Raw genomic sequence first — 17,948 nt, 5'->3', positions numbered from 1 at the left:
GGGGCATCCTCCACCAGGCCCCCACTCATGTCTCCCACCACCCCCACCCCCCAGCATCCAGGGGCAGCCTCCACCAGGCCCCCACTCATGTCCCCCTGCACCCCCACCCCCCAGCATCCAGGGTCACCCCCCACCAGGCCCCAACTCATGTCTCCCACCACCCCCCAGCCACCAGGGGCAGCCTCCACCAGGCCCCCACTCATGTCTCCCACCACCCCCACCCCCCTGCCACCATGGCCAGCCCCCACCAGGCCCCCACTCATGTCCCCCTGCACCCCCACCCCCCAGCAGTGCAGGGGCACCCTCCACCAGGCCCCCACTCATGTCTCCCACCACCCCCCAGCATCCAGGGTCACCCTCCACCAGGCCCCCACTCATGTCTCCCACCACCCCCACCCCCCAGCATCCAGGGGCAGCCTCCACCAGGCCCCCACTCATGTCCCCCTGCACCCCCACCCCCCAGCATCCAGGGTCACCCTCCACCAGGCCCCAACTCATGTCTCCCACCACCCCCCAGCCACCAGGGGCAGCCTCCACCAGGCCCCCACTCATGTCTCCCACCACCCCCACCCCCCTGCCACCATGGCCAGCCCCCACCAGGCCCCCACTCATGTCCCCCTGCACCCCCACCCCCCAGCAGTGCAGGGGCACCCTCCACCAGGCCCCCACTCATGTCTCCCACCACCCCCACCCCCCTGCCACCATGGCCAGCCCCCACCAGGCCCCCACTCATGTCCCCCTGCACCCCCACCCCCCAGCAGTGCAGGGGCACCCTCCACCAGGCCCCCACTCATGTCTCCCACCACCCCCACCCCCCAGCATCCAGGGTCACCCTCCACCAGGCCCCCACTCATGTCCCCCTGCACCCCCACCCCCCAGCCACCAGGGGCAGCCTCCACCAGGCCCCCACTCATGTCTCCCACCACCCCCACCCCCCAGCATCCAGGGTCATCCTCCACCAGGCCCCCACTCATGTCTCCCACCACCCCCACCCCCCAGCCACCAGGGGCAGCCTCCACCAGGCCCCCACTCATGTCTCCCACCACCCCCACCCCCCAGCATCCAGGGTCACCCTCCTCCATGCCCCCACTCATGTCTCTCACCACCCCCACCCCCCTGCCACCATGGCCAGCCCCCACCAGGCCCCCACTCATGTCCCCCTGCACCCCCACCCCCCAGCAATTCAGGGGCACCTTCCACCAGGCCCCCACTCATGTCTCCCACCACCCCCCAGCATCCAGGGTCACCCTCCACCAGGCCCCCACTCATGTCCCCCTGCACCCCCACCCCCCAGCCACCAGGGGCAGCCTCCACCAGGCCCCCACTCATGTCTCCCACCACCCCCACCCCCCAGCATCCAGGGTCACCCTCCACCAGGCCCCCACTCATGTCTCCCACCACCCCCACCCCCCAGCCACCAGGGGCATCCCCCACGAGGCCCCCACTCATGTCCCCCTGCACCCCCACCCCCCAGCAGTGCAGGGGCACCCTCCACCAGGCCCCCACTCATGTCCCCCTGCACCCCCACCCCCCAGCCACCAGGGGCAGCCTCCACCAGGCCCCCACTCATGTCTCCCACCACCCCCACCCCCCAGCATCCAGGGTCACCCTCCACCAGGCCCCCACTCATGTCCCCCTGCACCCCCACCCCCCAGCCACCAGGGGCAGCCTCCACCAGGCCCCCACTCATGTCTCCCACCACCCCCACCCCCCAGCATCCAGGGTCACCCTCCACCAGGCCCCCACTCATGTCCCCCTGCACCCCCACCCCCCAGCCACCAGGGGCAGCCTCCACCAGGCCCCCACTCATGTCTCCCACCACCCCCACCCCCCAGCATCCAGGGTCACCCTCCACCAGGCCCCCACTCATGTCTCCCACCACCCCCAGCCACCAGGGGCAGCCTCCACCAGGCCCCCACTCATGTCTCCCACCACCCCCACCCCCCAGCATCCAGGGTCACCCTCCACCAGGCCCCCACTCATGTCTCCCACCACCCCCACCCCCCTGCCACCATGGCCAGCCCCCACCAGGCCCCCACTCATGTCCCCCTGCACCCCCACCCCCCAGCAGTGCAGGGGCACCCTCCACCAGGCCCCCACTCATGTCTCCCACCACCCCCACCCCCAGGCATCCAGGGTCACCCTCCACCAGGCCCCCACTCATGTCCCCCTGCACCCCCACCCCCCAGCCACCAGGGGCAGCCTCCACCAGGCCCCCACTCATGTCTCCCACCACCCCCACCCCCCAGCATCCAGGGTCACCCTCCACCAGGCCCCCACTCATGTCTCCCACCACCCCCACCCCCCAGCCACCAGGGGCAGCCTCCACCAGGCCCCCACTCATGTCTCCCACCACCCCCACCCCCCAGCATCCAGGGTCACCCTCCTCCAGGCCCCCACTCATGTCTCCCACCACCCCCACCCCCCTGCCACCATGGCCAGCCCCCACCAGGCCCCCACTCATGTCCCCCTGCACCCCCACCCCCCAGCAGTGCAGGGGCAGCCTCCACCAGGCCCCCACTCATGTCTCCCACCACCCCCACCCCCCAGCATCCAGGGTCACCCTCCACCAGGCCCCCACTCATGTCTCCCACCACCCCCCACCCACCATGGCCAGCCCCCACCAGGCCCCCACTCATGTCCCCCTGCACCCCCACCCCCATGCAGTGCAGGGGCACCCTCCACCAGGCCCCCACTCATGTCTCCCACCACCCCCACCCCCCAGCATCCAGGGTCACCCTCCACCAGGCCCCCACTCATGTCCCCCTGCGCCCCCTACCCCCCTGCCACCATGGGCAGCCCCCACCAGGTCCTCACAATCCCCAATCATGTGCGTAATGGTCAGCCTCCACAGCCAAAAAGCCCTACCAAGTAACCCATTCACCCACATGGAAATTGAAATCACATGTTACACCCCCAATGTTCATGAAGCTAATGAAGCCATGTCCGTCACACACAATGGTTGCAATTGAATGGGAAAACACACAACATGACATGCATGAAACCAATGAGATGATACCACACAGTGAAGTATGCAAACAAAATTGTATTTAAAAAAAATAAGAATGCTAAAGAAAGAAAACAAACTACAATGTGAATGACAAAAAATAAGCTGCATGTCCGTATGAAAAAATAAAACTTGAAATCCAAATCGAAAAATTCTTGTCCAAAGTCAAATTTAAAAAAATCTCCATGCAATAAAGAACTATGTACAAAAAGAACAAGGGTCCATGAGCCCAACTGAACAAAGGAAACCTGCTAAAAAACCTACTTAAAAATCAATTATATACAAAAAGTGGAGCAGTGTCCGTCGACTCCAAATAATAATACGAAAGGAAACCTAAAACTAAAGAACTATATACAAAGGCGGCGGGCAAGTCCAGCGGCTCACTCCGTGGTGTCCCGGGCCAGGGCATCATCGAACTCCTGTTCGACGTCCCGGAGGCGGTCCAGTTCCATGGCCCCGAGGGTCCGCAGGGACGACGCTGTGTCCTCCTCCAACCCCCTGCGGATTGCCTCGAGGCACTCGGCCCGCCTCAGGGCCCTCCGCATGGAGTTCTCCGCCCTGACCATTGTGAGCCGCGCCTCTTCCGCACGCCGCCGCTCCGCACCGATGGCGTGGCCCAACCGCTGCCACACGGAAGACACTCTCTGTCCTGGGTCCCCCTGCCCTCCGGCCGATGCCTGCCCCTCCGATGTCGAAAGCCCCGAGCCTTCATGGCTCCCACCATGTTGCTGCTGCTGCTGCTCTGCCTCTGCCCGTGCACTGCCTCCTGCTGCCTGCACATCCTCCGCCGGCTGGGGTGCACTTGTTGATGTGGCCACCCCTGCTGGACCTCCGACTCCTGACTGTGGCAGGGATGCCTCCTCCACCAGCCTGGCCGCACCGGCAGAGGCAGCTCCACAGGGCACCCAGGTGACTGATGGGTGGGAAGATGGCACAGAGGACGACTGGCGCGTAGGGGGTCCAGTTGAGGAGGGGGTCGGAGCAAGCCCCATCAGACAGCGGAATCCGGCCTGGGTGACCTGTCCCAGCAGGCTGACGTGGTCAACGAGCCATTCGAGATGACGTGCAGTCTCTCCATGAAAAGACTGCAGGTCACCTCGCATGGCCCGTTGACGCAACGCCACACCAGCCAGGACAGGCTCAACCCGGACCTGGATGGCCACGTCCGCAGGCAGAGGAAGGCCAGTTGATGTCAGCTCATCCCCTGCCTGAAAACGGGTCTGGACGTAGGCATCCCTGCTGGTGCAAGATGATGCAGGGACAGGATCGGGGACAGGATTGCACACAGGCACCTCCGCGGCCGCCTGTGCTGCCTCCTGTCCCTGGTCCTGCACTGCACCACTAGCACCAGTGGGATCCCCACCTCCAGACCCCGTCTCTGGTGCTTGCGCGGCCCCCTCCTCCACCAAACCCCCCACCAACCTGGATGACTCCGTGCCATCTTCCCCCGTTGGGCCCTGTGGGGTCCCAGCTGCCCCTTCTGCTGCCGAGGAGTCCAACTGCAACGTCCGCCTCTTGGACCTCCCCCGGCAGCTGCGGCCTGGGACGCGGCACCGGACTCCTCACTCCCCGACGAGATGACAACACGGGAGGGGAGCCGGGCCTTGCGTCTCCGGCTGGCGGTCGGATCCCCGCCGCTGTGCTCCACAGCACCTTCTCCGCCCTCTTCATCAGTTGACGCTGCAGACAGGGATAAACAAAACACAGGCATCAGGGCACTGTACAATGGACACATACACGCATGACAGTTGCACAGTAGTGGCATTGGCAAATCTCAGACATGTCATCACAATCCCCAACACACATGTCATTGCAACTGGCACACATGAGCCATACCACAGCCATATCGCAACTGCCACCACCATCCCTACACATACAACAGCATCAGCAGCCAAAGGGGAGCCAGACATCACATGCAACACAGGAAGTGCACCACACATGTACACACACCACCACACTTGCATGCATGTCCACACCTCTGCCAAGTGTTGCACTGTTCAGACGGGCATCCATGTCACATCTGCCAATCAGGCTTCCACATACCGCTGTCACATGCATCCATGTAGCATCACTTTTGCACCCTTGTCAAATACACACACATGCACATGTACACAGTGCTCATACATGCAGCCAAAAACAACATACATGCCTGACATCACGGACATTTCTACTTACATACACATTCATCCAAACGTGTGCACGCACAACTGCATTTGCCATGCAAGCCCACACACACAAGCACCATCCATGTCTCACACATTACAGCCCTCGCATGTGTCAGCCCCACGGCCCAGTACACCCCCACCCATACTCGACCCCATACAAACAGATGTGCAACCGGCACAATGGCGAATGATCACCACACGCACTGCTCACAATCAGGATGCATGTACACTCACCGCTCGACTCCAGACGGGTCTGCTTCTCTAGGACCTGGACGTGGAGCGCTGGGGATATGCGTTCCAGGACCCCCATCTGTTCTTCCGACAAGTGGCCCCGGCGCCCCTTGGCATCCGCTGCCTTCAAGAGGCGCCGGCCCTTGTTCAGGGTCCTGGACCTGAAGTTCTCCCAGCGCTTCCTGACATGTTGTAAGTCCCGGACTGCCACCCCCTCCGCGTTGATGGCAGTCACGATGTCAGTCCAGATCCGAGTCGGTCCTTCCTTGTCGGCGCGGGAACTTCCGAAGAGGGCATCATACTGCCCCAGGACTTGCTCCACCAGGACACCAACTTCGGTGGCACTGAAGCTGGTGCCCCTCTGCCTCTCTGGCCGGGGGTTGTCAGTGGTCACAGATGGTGTTTGCCCCGACATGACAACCCCAGAGGCAGGAGTGGGTGTGCAACTGGGTCCTGGGGCTGGGCTGTGGAGCGATGGAATTCCAGTCGGGAGTCTTCGGTTCCAGCAGGGGTGGTCACAGCAACAGCACCCCTGGCTGATGTGCAGGCAGCAAATGGCAGTGCACGTGGGCAGTAGGCAGTCAGGCAGGCAGCAGCAGATGGCAGGTGGGAGCGTGCTCGGGGCTCTGGGGGGCAGTAGTTCGGCCTTCTGGGCAGGAGCGTGGTCTTCCGTGTGCTTACGCGTGGCCAGCTTGGTACGGAGTGATTTGGCACGTGAAAATCCTGCACGTCAGCGTGAAAACCGAGAAAAGGCCCTTAGCGCGTAAGCGCGTCAGCACGCATACGCGATTCTATTGGACCAAAGGCCCTCAGCGCGTAAGCGCGTCTGTGACGTGAGCCGCACGGGTGTTTCCCACACAGCACGTGATGACCGAGCACACGTGGAAAGACTGCACGTCAGAGTCTCATCGCGTGTGATTGGTGGAAATGGCCGTACACGCAGAAGTGACAAAGCGTGTAATTGGTGGAAATGGCCGTACACCCATGAGTAACAAAGCGTGTAATTGGTGTAAATGGCCCTAGCGCGTAGACGCCGCGTAAGTGACGCTGGACGTGTGGGCCTGTATAAAAGGTACGCGTAGAACACCATTTCCTTGTACGTGCTTTTCGTGGAGAGCGAGTGGGTGAATTCTGTACTTCTTGTCGGTTCACACGCGATTTACTTCACAGCGTTTCAAGTTCGTATTCCCTGTTACCTCTGACAGATTTTTCTCCTTTTACTCTTTTACTGGTTTACCTGGGCCTGTTCCCTCAAACAGTGTTCCCTTCTACTGTTGTCCTGTCTCCTCAGACAGCGTACAAATCTTCTTTTGGCGGGGGTGTTGCCAACCAAACGCGCTCCTTTTACACGCTCGTTTACCAGGCAGACGGTGAGTCACGCACGTATCTAACATCTGTGCTTGCCCTGTGTGTAGCCTACCCCTTCAGAGGTCATTCTAGGCTGCGTGTGACACGCATACGTTCATTCTTGTGTTACTGGGTGCCACAGCGTAGTGCAGGTTTTTCTTTCTGCACACGTGGTCTAGGAGGGGTTGCGTGCACGTCATCTCCCTTTTTTGGGGCTCCTGTGCGTAGCGTGACCCGTCATCTTTCCCCAGGGGTTACAATCAGCCTTGCAAGAGCACTAGGGTACAATTACCATCTGGTACCCAACCCCTTTGACCCCCAATTGCCCAGGACTATATTTTACTGCCACTCCCATACGCACATTAACATCAGTGCCATGGCTGGGAGGCGAGGATTCCGTAAGGGTGGCAAAGGTGGAAGAGCCACAAGTGGTGGCCGTGGTGGATCCGGTAGGGGACGTGGTCATTACTTGCAGGGTGAGCTTGTCCCCCCATGTGTGGAGGACCAGTCAAGGGCACCCATAATCCCCCCCCCTCCCGTTGAGGCTGATGTGGCTGACACCATCCATGCTCAGCCCTTGTTGGACCAGCCCATTGTGGCACCAGACCTGGCTGACTCCATGGCTGACTTCCAGGTCAGCAGGCCTATGACACGTGCGCTGGTGGGCGTTGATGTCACCATGCCACGTGCATCTGGGGCAGCAAGGTCATCTGCTGCACCAAGTAGGCAGGGCGGAGAGGCTGCAGGGGCAGCTGCGGCTCCATCCACCCCAGCCCTCACACACCCAGCCCGGACAGTGTCGGTCCTAGTCCATGCTGCTGATATACCCCCTGACACCATCACACTAGAGCCAATGCCTGCACCAACTCCCATGCTGAGTGTGCAATCCCACACTCCTGATACAGAGTCCACCAGGGCTCCTGCCCCTAGTGTCCAGAGCGGTGCAGGACACTCAGGATCACCACCACCTTCCAAGCGGAAGAGGAAGAGTGCTCGTCCGGCACAGGCTGATGCCCCAGACACGGCTACACAGTCCGGCCCGTCCAGGAAGCCCAGCTTCACGGATGACGAACTGAATGCACTTGTCGAGTATGTGTCCGCACATGACAACGAGATGGTCATTGTTGCAGGATCCAAGACCACACCTGCACAACGCCAGGCACACTGGCAGACCGTTGCGGACATCGTAAGTGCCCTTGGAATAGTGAGGCGCACAGCCAATGATTGCTATAAGCGCTGGAATGACCTAAAGCGCAGGGCAAAGAGTAAGCTGGCCTCAAGTCATGCCGCAACTCTAGTGACTGGAGGTGGGTCTCCAGTAGCAGACATGGAACTCACTCCACATGAGTCAGTCGCTGGGACCTACGTCACGGAGGAACAGATCCAAGGCGTGGGAGATTTGGCTGATTACGAGGCATTGTCCGGTGAGTGCACATGCATGTGTGTGTCATCCATGTGCATGGTGTGTGTGAGGGCTTCTGTTTGTGTGCCAGGTGAGAGTGTGTGCGCCTGAGTCGTATGGGTCAGCCATGTGCTTCATGCAATACATCCAGCGCATCTGCATTTGCCCATAGCTGTATCCCTTCTGCCAACAGTAGACATCTAGCCCAACTGCACGCCAGTTGCCCTTGAAGTGTCACCTAGCCACAACATTGTTGCTAAATTTTCCACTGTTCATTTAGTCAGATTTTTTACATTCCACCACTTTTACTAGGCATGTTGCAGTCCTCTAGTCACATGTCTGACATGGCTATGGTAAAGTGGAGTGACTTTGTTACCTGGATATCATTTGTTCAAACATGTCCCTGTGCAATTGGACCATTTCGGACTGGCAGCTCCAGGTGAAGAATCTGACCTGTTTGAATGCGGGAACTGGACAGAATGAATAGGTGCTGCCCTCCTCTCCATCGTCACTCAATAGCAATGGTACATGCCATCTGTGTGATGGCATGTGTGTTTCACCTGCCAATCACAGGCCAATGTGTGATGCCACTGCCAGGCAGCATGCAGAAAATGTGTTCATCTTCAATCTTGGTGTCATCAGTGTGTGCCATTTGCATGCCCTTCATATGCAGTGAGGGTGCATGCATGGGAGGGTTTTAGTCATGTGGGACATGTGTCAAACAAGTACTGGTTCTCTTGCTTCTCAGCCCTCATTGTGTGCCATGGTGCTAATGCCCGTTTCCATTTCTTTGTTTTTATGTCTTTGCAGGGGAAGACGCACCTGATACTGCTGGGGTTGTGGAGATGGTGCAGACCCAGGAGGGGTCCGAGGGCCGACCAACCACCAGTGAGGGACGTGGTGTGGTGGTGGGTGAGAACCCACAAGTGCTGCAGGTCGTGCTCTCAAGGGGTGTCTCTGGCTGCACCTCCCCCGAGCTGTACTCAGGTGTTGATTCGGATGAGACCTACGTGCCGTCGCAGGTGAGTGTTCCAGGGAGGGATTCTGTTCTGTCTCACCCACCTGCACCAGGGTCAGAACCCTCAATGGGGATGTCAGTGTTGGCAGCTCCGCCTTCGGTGGTTACGGATGCAGGGTCACACTCCGCGACATCTGATCCTGTTCCTGGGCCAGCAGATCAGAGGGGGAATGCAGTCCTGCAGCCTCAGGCAGTGCCGGCACAGCAAGGCGCAGTTCGCCTTGCCCCAGACAGGTGTGGTGCCCCCCGAGGTGGTGGCCGTACGCCACCTGGCAATACCGCATGGGAGCAATCCATTTACGGTAAGGCAACCCAACAGGCAGCATCATCCGAGATGATGGCTCAGGCCATGGATAGGGTGGCCACTTCCATTGTCCCCCCTGAAAGGCTGATGGAGCGACTAGAGCAGGCAACCGACTCCATCTGCCAGTCACACAGGGAGGACATGTTGGGGTCCAACAGAGACAGGCGGGCGGCACTGGCGACTCTGCAGGAGGCCATCTCCATTGAGTCCCAGGGCCACAGGGAAGCCCTGAGGCAGGAGCTCCTTCACCTCAGGACGACTCTTGTTGAGCTTGAGGCTTCTACACACCAAAAGACCGAACAGCAGCTGGAGCGTCTCACCCGTACGCTCTCAGCTGAGATGCAGGCAACGAGGGCGGAGGTCCGGGCATCCCGTGAGTTGTTGCATGGGGACCTCCGCACACTCATCCTCCAGAACCAGACCTACCACACCCGCATGCTTGCAGCCATGGAGGAGCAGACTAGGGCCTTGCGTGGGCTGCCTCCCATATTGCAACCACCTCCCGATGCAGCTGCACAGGGTGATAATAGCGACAGCAGTGATACTCCCACAATAGGGTAGCCGTGTGGGCCATGAGCCCATGGAGGTGTTTTTTTTTCCCAGGATCCACGCAGGTGGGTTCTGGTGTGCATCCTGTCCTCGGACCTCCTGGGTGGCCTCCCCAACCCCCCCGGGCCCTTCAATGGCCATTTTTATTTTTTTTTTATTTTTATTTTTGTTTTTATTTTTATTTCTTTTATTCCCAATTTTTTTGGGACGATTTGTTGGCTTCCGTGGTTCCTGTGGGCATACGCTGCATTGTGGCTGGGCACATGCAGGCTTGTAATGTATTTGGTTCAGATGCTTGGGTTTGAGTCACACACACCCCTCCTGCTTCCCGTTTCCATGGGCTTGCAAAGGGTGTGCCCAAGTGACAGTGAATTACACAGTGACGTTGGACTCCCATGAGCTGTGTGGGCAGTCTGTAGTCAATACTGTGTATACATTCCTAGTGCATATTGCTGTTGTGTTGTACACTGCATGTTGCATTGATGTGTAACTCATCTTCTGTGTCTACCTCCCAATTTGCAGGTACCTTCCTCATGTCTACACAAGGACCTCTAGTCTGGAGATGTGGTTCATGTTGGCAGCAGTGCACCTACATCTCTACAGGCGCCAACACTGCACAGTTGGTAGTGGTGGGAGTGCAGGCATTTCCAGGTGGTGAGACTACTAATATTAAACATTAGTGATGTCAAGTCAATGGTAGTACGTGCTCAAGTTTGTTGTTGGTCCGCCATTACTGTGAGCATTTCACGTGTTGCAAGTTTCTAATAGGGACACTGTACATTGTGACTGTAGTGTCATGTTGTGGGGATTACTTTGTTTTCCTGCAAATAGCATGACATGGCACGGTGTGTCGTGTGGCGGTGCTGGGGTTGGGTTGGCTGACATGGCACTGTCCTCTTGTAGCATTTTGCAAGTGGGTATTAATTTGAGCTGCTTGAATGTGTAACTTCGCAAAACTGCATTGGTGGTGTCAGTGTGGGTAGGGATGCACACATTGTGACACTTCCAGGTGAACAATCTCAGGCTGATATGGTTTTCACGGTTCTTTCTCCAGACATTCAGGATCAGTGTCAGGTTGAGTCATCATTGATTGTCAGATGGAATGTGCCAGGGCAGTGTGCACTCCACAGGGGTGTGATTTCTATGTGAAGTAATTAGCCACTAGCTGTGTACGGGCTGCCTCCCCCCGTGCCCTTTCACCTCCCATGCGCAGCGGCTGTGCATGTGGTTGGGGATGGGGGGGCACCACCATGTCCACGGCCAGGCCCCGGCGTGTTGCAACGTTGTGCAGGACACATGCTGCCACTATGATCCTGCACACTACTGGGGGAGCGTACAACAGCTGGCCGCCAGAACGGTCAAGGGAGCAAAAGCGTGACTTTAGCACTCCGAATGTGCGCTCCACTATGCCCCGGGTTGTAATGTGGGCAGCGTTATATCTTACCTGGGGTGGCGTGGTGGGGTTCCGAATTGGCGTCATCATGTGGGGGCTGAGAGGGTAGGCACTGTCCCCTGTGGAGGTGGTGATTGGTATCATTGGTGGGGTTGTGACCTAGCTCAGTATCTGACATGCATGCATGTGCAGTGGCATTCATACTCACCAAGCAGCCATGTATCGCCATGCCGGCCAGCTTCTAGGTCCCGGCTTAGGGTGGACATTCAGTAAATGAAGCTGTTGTGGGTTGACCCGGGATAGTTGGCATATACTGAGGTGATGATTCCCTTGGCATTACATACTACCTGCACGTTGATGGAATGCCAGTGCTTGCGGTTCCTATAGATGTGCTCAGATGCCCTGGGGGGACGTAGAGCCACATGGGTGCAGTCGATGGCACCTAGCACTTTGGGGAATCGTGCCACAGCGTAAAAATCCAGGGCGGCAGCATGCCTTTCTGCAGGGGTTCTGGGCAGGTATATGTGCCTGCGGACTGATGGGCGTGCAGTGATGATGTTCAAGACCTGGTGTAGGCAGCGTGACTGGGTGGCCTGTGATACACCACCCACAATGGCACTTGTCCGCTGAAATGATCCAGTGGCTAAGAAGTGCAGTACATTGAGGACCTTCTCCAGGGGGCTGAGTGCTTGGGAGCACAGGGTGGGTGAGGTGAGGTCGTCCTCCCACTCACTCACCAGGTCCAGTATGATGTGTGGTGGAAACCTGTACCTCCCATGCACCTGGTCATCAGGCATCCCGAAAGGCTGGTTCTGGGTGTGAATATTCTGGCCCGGACTATCCTCCTCCTCCTCCTTTGGTAGGCCACGGCCACTGCTGCTAGGAACGGTATGTGCATCCTGGGTCTGAGCTAGTTATTTTGTTATCGCGCAAATTAATGCGTTGCGCGTGTTGTAGGCGAGCGTGTGACCCGCACACCCCAGAAATCCAGTGCACAGTCCAATAGCGTGTGGAAATTGCCCGCACACCGGGATACAGGTGCGCTGACGTACTTGCGTATGTAAGTGTCCGCGCACACCTGATATACACGTACATAGGCCAATCGCGTGTACGCGCACTTTTGTCCAATTACACGCGATGAGACTCTGACGTGCTGTCCAATTACACGCGATGAGACTCTGACGTGCAGTCTTTCCACGTGTGCTCGGTCATCACGTGCTGTGTGGGAAACACCTGTGCGGCTCACGTCACAGACGCGCTTATGCGCTGAGGGCCTTTGGTCCAATAGAATCGCGTATGCATGCTGACGCGCTTACGCGCTAAGGGCCTTTCCTCGGTTTTCACGCTGACATGCAGGATTTTCACATGCCAAATCACTCCGTACCAAGCTGGCCACGCGTAAGCACACGGAAGACCACGCTCCTGCCCAGAAGGCCGAACTACTGCCCCCCAGAGCCCCGAGCACGCTCCCACCTGCCATCTGCTGCTGCCTGACTGCCTGCTGCCCACGTGCACTGCCATTTGCTGCCTGCACATCAGCCAGGGGTGCTGTTGCTGTGACCACCCCTGCTGGAACCGAAGACTCCCGACTGGAATTCCATCGCTCCACAGCCCAGCCCCAGGACCCAGTTGCACACCCACTCCTGCCTCTGGGGTTGTCATGTCGGGGCAAACACCATCTGTGACCACTGACAACCCCCGGCCAGAGAGGCAGAGGGGCACCAGCTTCAGTGCCACCGAAGTTGGTGTCCTGGTGGAGCAAGTCCTGGGGCAGTATGATGCCCTCTTCGTAAGTTCCCGCGCCGACAAGGAAGGACGGACTCGGATCTGGACTGACATCGTGACTGCCATCAGCGCGGGGGGGGTGGCAGTCTGGGATTTACAACATGTCAGGAAGCGCTGGAAGGACTTCAGGTCCAGGACCCTGAACAAGGTCCGGCGCCTCTTGAAGGCAGCGGATGCCAAGGGGCGCCGGGGCCACTTGTCGGAAGAACAGATGGGGGTCCTGGAACGCATATCCCCAGCACTCCACGTCCAGGTCCTAGAGAAGCAGACCCGTCTGGAGTCGAGCGGTGAGTGTACATGCATCCTGATTGTGAGCAGTGCGTGTGGTGATCATTCGCCATTGTGCCGGTTGCACATCTGTTTGTATGGGGTCGAGTATGGGTGGGGGTGTACTGGGCTGTGGGGCTGACACATGCGAGGGCTGTAATGTGTGAGACATGGATGGTGCTTGTGTGTGTGGGCTTGCATGGCAAATGCAGTTGTGCGTGCACACATGTTTGGATGAATGTGTATGTAAGTAGACATGTCCGTGATGTCAGGCATGTATGTTGTTTTCGGCTGCATGTATGAGCACTGTGTACATGTGCATGTGTGTGTATTTGACAAGGGTGCAAAAGTGATGCTACATGGATGCATGTGACAGCGGTATGTGGAAGCCTGATTGGCAGATGTGACATGGATGCCCGTCTGAACAGTGCGACACTTGGCAGAGGTGTGGACATGCATGCAAGTGTGGTGGTGTGTGTACATGTGTGGTGCACTTCCTGTGTTGCATGTGATGTCTGGCCCCCCTTTGGCTGCTGATGCTGTTGTATGTGTAGGGATGGTGGTGGCAGTTGCGATATGGCTGTGGTATGGCTCATGTGTGCCAGTTGCAATGACATGTGTGTTGGGGATTGTGATGACATGTCTGAGGTTTGCCAATGCCACTCCTGTGCAATTGTCATGCGTGTATGTGTCCATTGTACAGTGCCCTGATGCCTGTGTTTTGTTTCTCCCTGTCTGCAGCGTCAACTGATGAAGAGGGCGGAGAAGGTGCTGTGGAGCACAGCGGCGGGGATCCGACCGCCAGCCGGAGAAGCAAGGCCCGGCTCCCCTCCCGTGTTGTCATCTCGTCGGGGAGTGAGGAGTCCGGTGCCGCGTCCCAGGCCGCAGCTGCCGGGGGGAGGTCCAAGAGGCGGAGGTTGCAGTTGGACTCCTCGGCAGCAGAAGGGGCAGCTGGGACCCCACAGGGCCCAACGGGGGAAGATGGCACGGAGTCATCCAGGTTGGTGGGGGGTTTGGTGGAGGAGGGGGCCGCGCAAGCACCAGAGACGGGGTCTGGAGGTGGGGATCCCACTGGTGCTAGTGGTGCAGTGCAGGACCAGGGACAGGAGGCAGCACAGGCGGCCGCGGAGGTGCCTGTGTGCAATCCTGTCCCCGATCCTGTCCCTGCATCATCTTGCACCAGCAGGGATGCCTACGTCCAGACCCATTTTCAGGCAGGGGATGAGCTGACGTCAACTGGCCTTCCTCTGCCTGCGGACGTGGCCATCCAGGTCCGGGTTGAGCCTGTCCTGGCTGGTGTGGCGTTGCGTCAACGGGCCATGCGAGGTGACCTGCAGTCTTTTCATGGAGAGACTGCACGTCATCTCGAATGGCTCGTTGACCACGTCAGCCTGCTGGGACAGGTCACCCAGGCCGGATTCCTCCGTCTGATGGGGCTTGCTCCGACCCCCTCCTCAACTGGACCCCCTACGCGCCAGTCGTCCTCTGTGCCATCTTCCCACCCATCAGTCACCTGGGTGCCCTGTGGAGCTGCCTCTGACGGTGCGGCCAGGCTGGTGGAGGAGGCATCCCTGCCACAGTCAGGAGTCGGAGGTCCAGCAGGGGTGGCCACATCAACAAGTGCACCCCAGCCGGCGGAGGATGTGCAGGCAGCAGGAGGCAGTGCACGGGCAGAGGCAGAGCAGCAGCAACATGGTGGGAGACATGAAGGCTCAGGGCTTTCGACATCGGAGGGGCAGGCATCGGCCGGAGGGCAGGGGGACCCAGGACAGAGAGTGTCTTCCGTGTGGCAGCGGTTCGGCCACACCATCGGTGCGGAGCGGCGGCGGGCGGAAGAGGCGCGGCTCACAATGGTCAGGGCGGAGAACTCCATGCGGAGGGCCCTGAGGCGGGCCGAGTGCCTCGAGGCAATCCGCAGGGGGTTGGAGGAGGACACAGCGTCGTCCCTGCGGACCCTCGGGGCCATGGAACTGGACCGCCTCCGGGACATCGAACAGGAGTTCGATGATGCCCTGGCCCGGGACACCACGGAGTGAGCCGCTGGACTAGCCCACCGCCTTTGTATATAGTTCTTTAGTTTTAGGTTTCCTTTCGTATTATTATTTGGAGTCGACGGACACTGCTCCACTTTTTGTATATAGTTGATTTTTATGTATGTTTTTTAGTAGGTTTCCTTTGTTCAGTTGTGCTCATGGACCCTTGTTATTTTTGTACATAGTTCTTTATTGCATGGAGATTTTTCAACATTTGACTTTGGACAAAAAAAATGTCGATTTGGAATTCAAGTTTTATTTTTTCATACGGACATGCAGCTTATTTTTTGTCATTCACATTGTAGTTTGTTTTCTTTCTTTAGCATTCTTATTTTTTTTCAATACAATTTTGTTTGCATACTTCACTGTGTGGTATCATCTCATTGGTTTCATGCATGTCATGTTGTGTGTTTTCCCATTCAATTGCAACCATTGTGTGTGACGGACATGGCTTCATTAGCTTCATGAACATTGGGGGTGTAACATGTGATTTCCATTTCCATGTGGGTGAATGGGTTACTTGGTAGGGCTTTTTGGCTGTGGAGGCTGACCATTACGCACATGATTGGGGATTGTGAGGACCTGGTGGGGGCTGCCCATGGTGGCAGGGGGGTGGGAGGTGCAGGGGGACATGAGTGGGGGCCTGGTGGAGGGTGACCCTGGATGCTGGGGGTGGGGGTGGTGGGAGACATGAGTGGGGGCCTAGTGGAGGGTGCCCCTGCACTGCTGGGGGGTGGGGGTGCAGGGGGACATGAGTGGGGGCCTGGTGGGGGCTGGCCATGGTGGCTGGGGGGTGGGGGGTGGTGGGAGACATGAGTGGGGGCCTGGTGGAGGGTGCCCCTGCACTGCTGGGGGGTGGGGGTGCAGGGGGACATGAGTGGGGGCCTGGTGGAGGCTGCCCATGGTGGCAGGGGGGTGGGAGACATGAGTGGGGGCCTGGTGGAGGGTGCCCCTGCACTGCTGGGGGGTGGGGGGGTGGGAGACATGAGTGGGGGCCTGGTGGGGGCTGCCCCTGGTGGCTGGGGGTGGTGGGAGACATGAGTGGGGGCCTGGTGGAGGATGCCCCTGGTGGCTGGGGGTGGTGGGAGACATGAGTGGGGGCCTGGTGGAGGGTGCCCCTGCACTGCTGGGGGGTGGGGGTGCAGGGGGACATGAGTGGGGGCCTGGTGGGGGCTGGCCATGGTGGCTGGGGGGTGGTGGGAGACATGAGTGGGGGCCTGGTGGAGGGTGCCCCTGGTGGCTGGGGGGTGGGGGTGCAGGGGGACATGAGTGGGGGCCTGGTGGAGGGTGACCCTGGATGCTGGGAGGTGGGGGTGGTGGGAGACATGAGTGGGGGCCTGGTGGAGGGTGCCCCTGCACTGCTGGGGGGTGGGGGGGTGGGAGACATGAGTGGGGGCCTGGTGGAGGCTGCCCCTGGTGGCTGGGGGGTGGGGGTGGTGGGAGACATGAGTGGGGGCCTGGTGGAGGCTGCCCCTGGATGCTGGGGGGTGGGGGTGGTGGGAGACATGCATTGTTGATCAGTAGTGCAAGGTGACATGTGGGTTGGCTGGGGGGCATGCCCATGGTGAATGGGCTGCCTGCGGGACATGGGCAGGGGTGCAGGGTAGTCCCCCGTGGTGTGGGCTGGCTGCAGGGTCCGTGGAGGTTGTGGAGCGTACACCTGGGAGGGCCCACACGGCCAATTCCCGTGTGGTACTCCCCAGAACCCCTGAAATACACATTCCCTGCTGAAATCGCGTGTGGAACTTCCCGCGCACCCCTGTAATACACATACCTTGCTGGAATCGCGTGTGTAACATCCCGCGCACCCCTGAAATACACGTACCCTGCTCGCACTGGGCCAATCGTGTGTGGAACTGCGCGCGCACACCTGAAATACACGTACCCTGCTGAAATTGCGTGTGTGACTTCCCGCGCACCCCTGAAATACACATACCTTGCTGGAATCGCGTGTGTAACTTCCCGCGCACCCCTGAAATACACGTACCCTGCTCGCACTGGGCCAATCGTGTGTGGAACTGCGCGCGCACACCTGAAATACACGTACCCTGCTGAAATTGCGTGTGTGACTTCCCGCGCACCCCTGAAATACACATACCTTGCTGGAATCGCGTGTGTAACTTCCCGCGCACCCCTGAAATACACGTACCCTGCTCGCACTGGGCCAATCGTGTGTGGAACTGCGCGCGCACACCTGAAATACACGTACCCTGCTGAAATTGCGTGTGTGACTTCCCGCGCACCCCTGAAATACACATACCTTGCTGGAATCGCGTGTGTAACTTCCCGCGCACCCCTGAAATACACGTACCCTGCTCGCACTGGGCCAATCGTGTGTGGAACTGCGCGCGCACACCTGAAATACACGTACCCTGCTGAAATTGCGTGTGTGACTTCCCGCGCACCCCTGAAATACACATACCTTGCTGGAATCGCGTGTGTAACTT

The sequence above is a fragment of the Ambystoma mexicanum genome, chromosome 11 (assembly GCF_040938575.1).
Source record: "Ambystoma mexicanum isolate Mex_15411 chromosome 11, UKY_AmexF1_1, whole genome shotgun sequence".
In the NCBI taxonomy this organism is placed as follows: Eukaryota; Metazoa; Chordata; class Amphibia; order Caudata; family Ambystomatidae; genus Ambystoma; species Ambystoma mexicanum.
Note: the sequence above shows the minus strand (reverse complement) of the source record.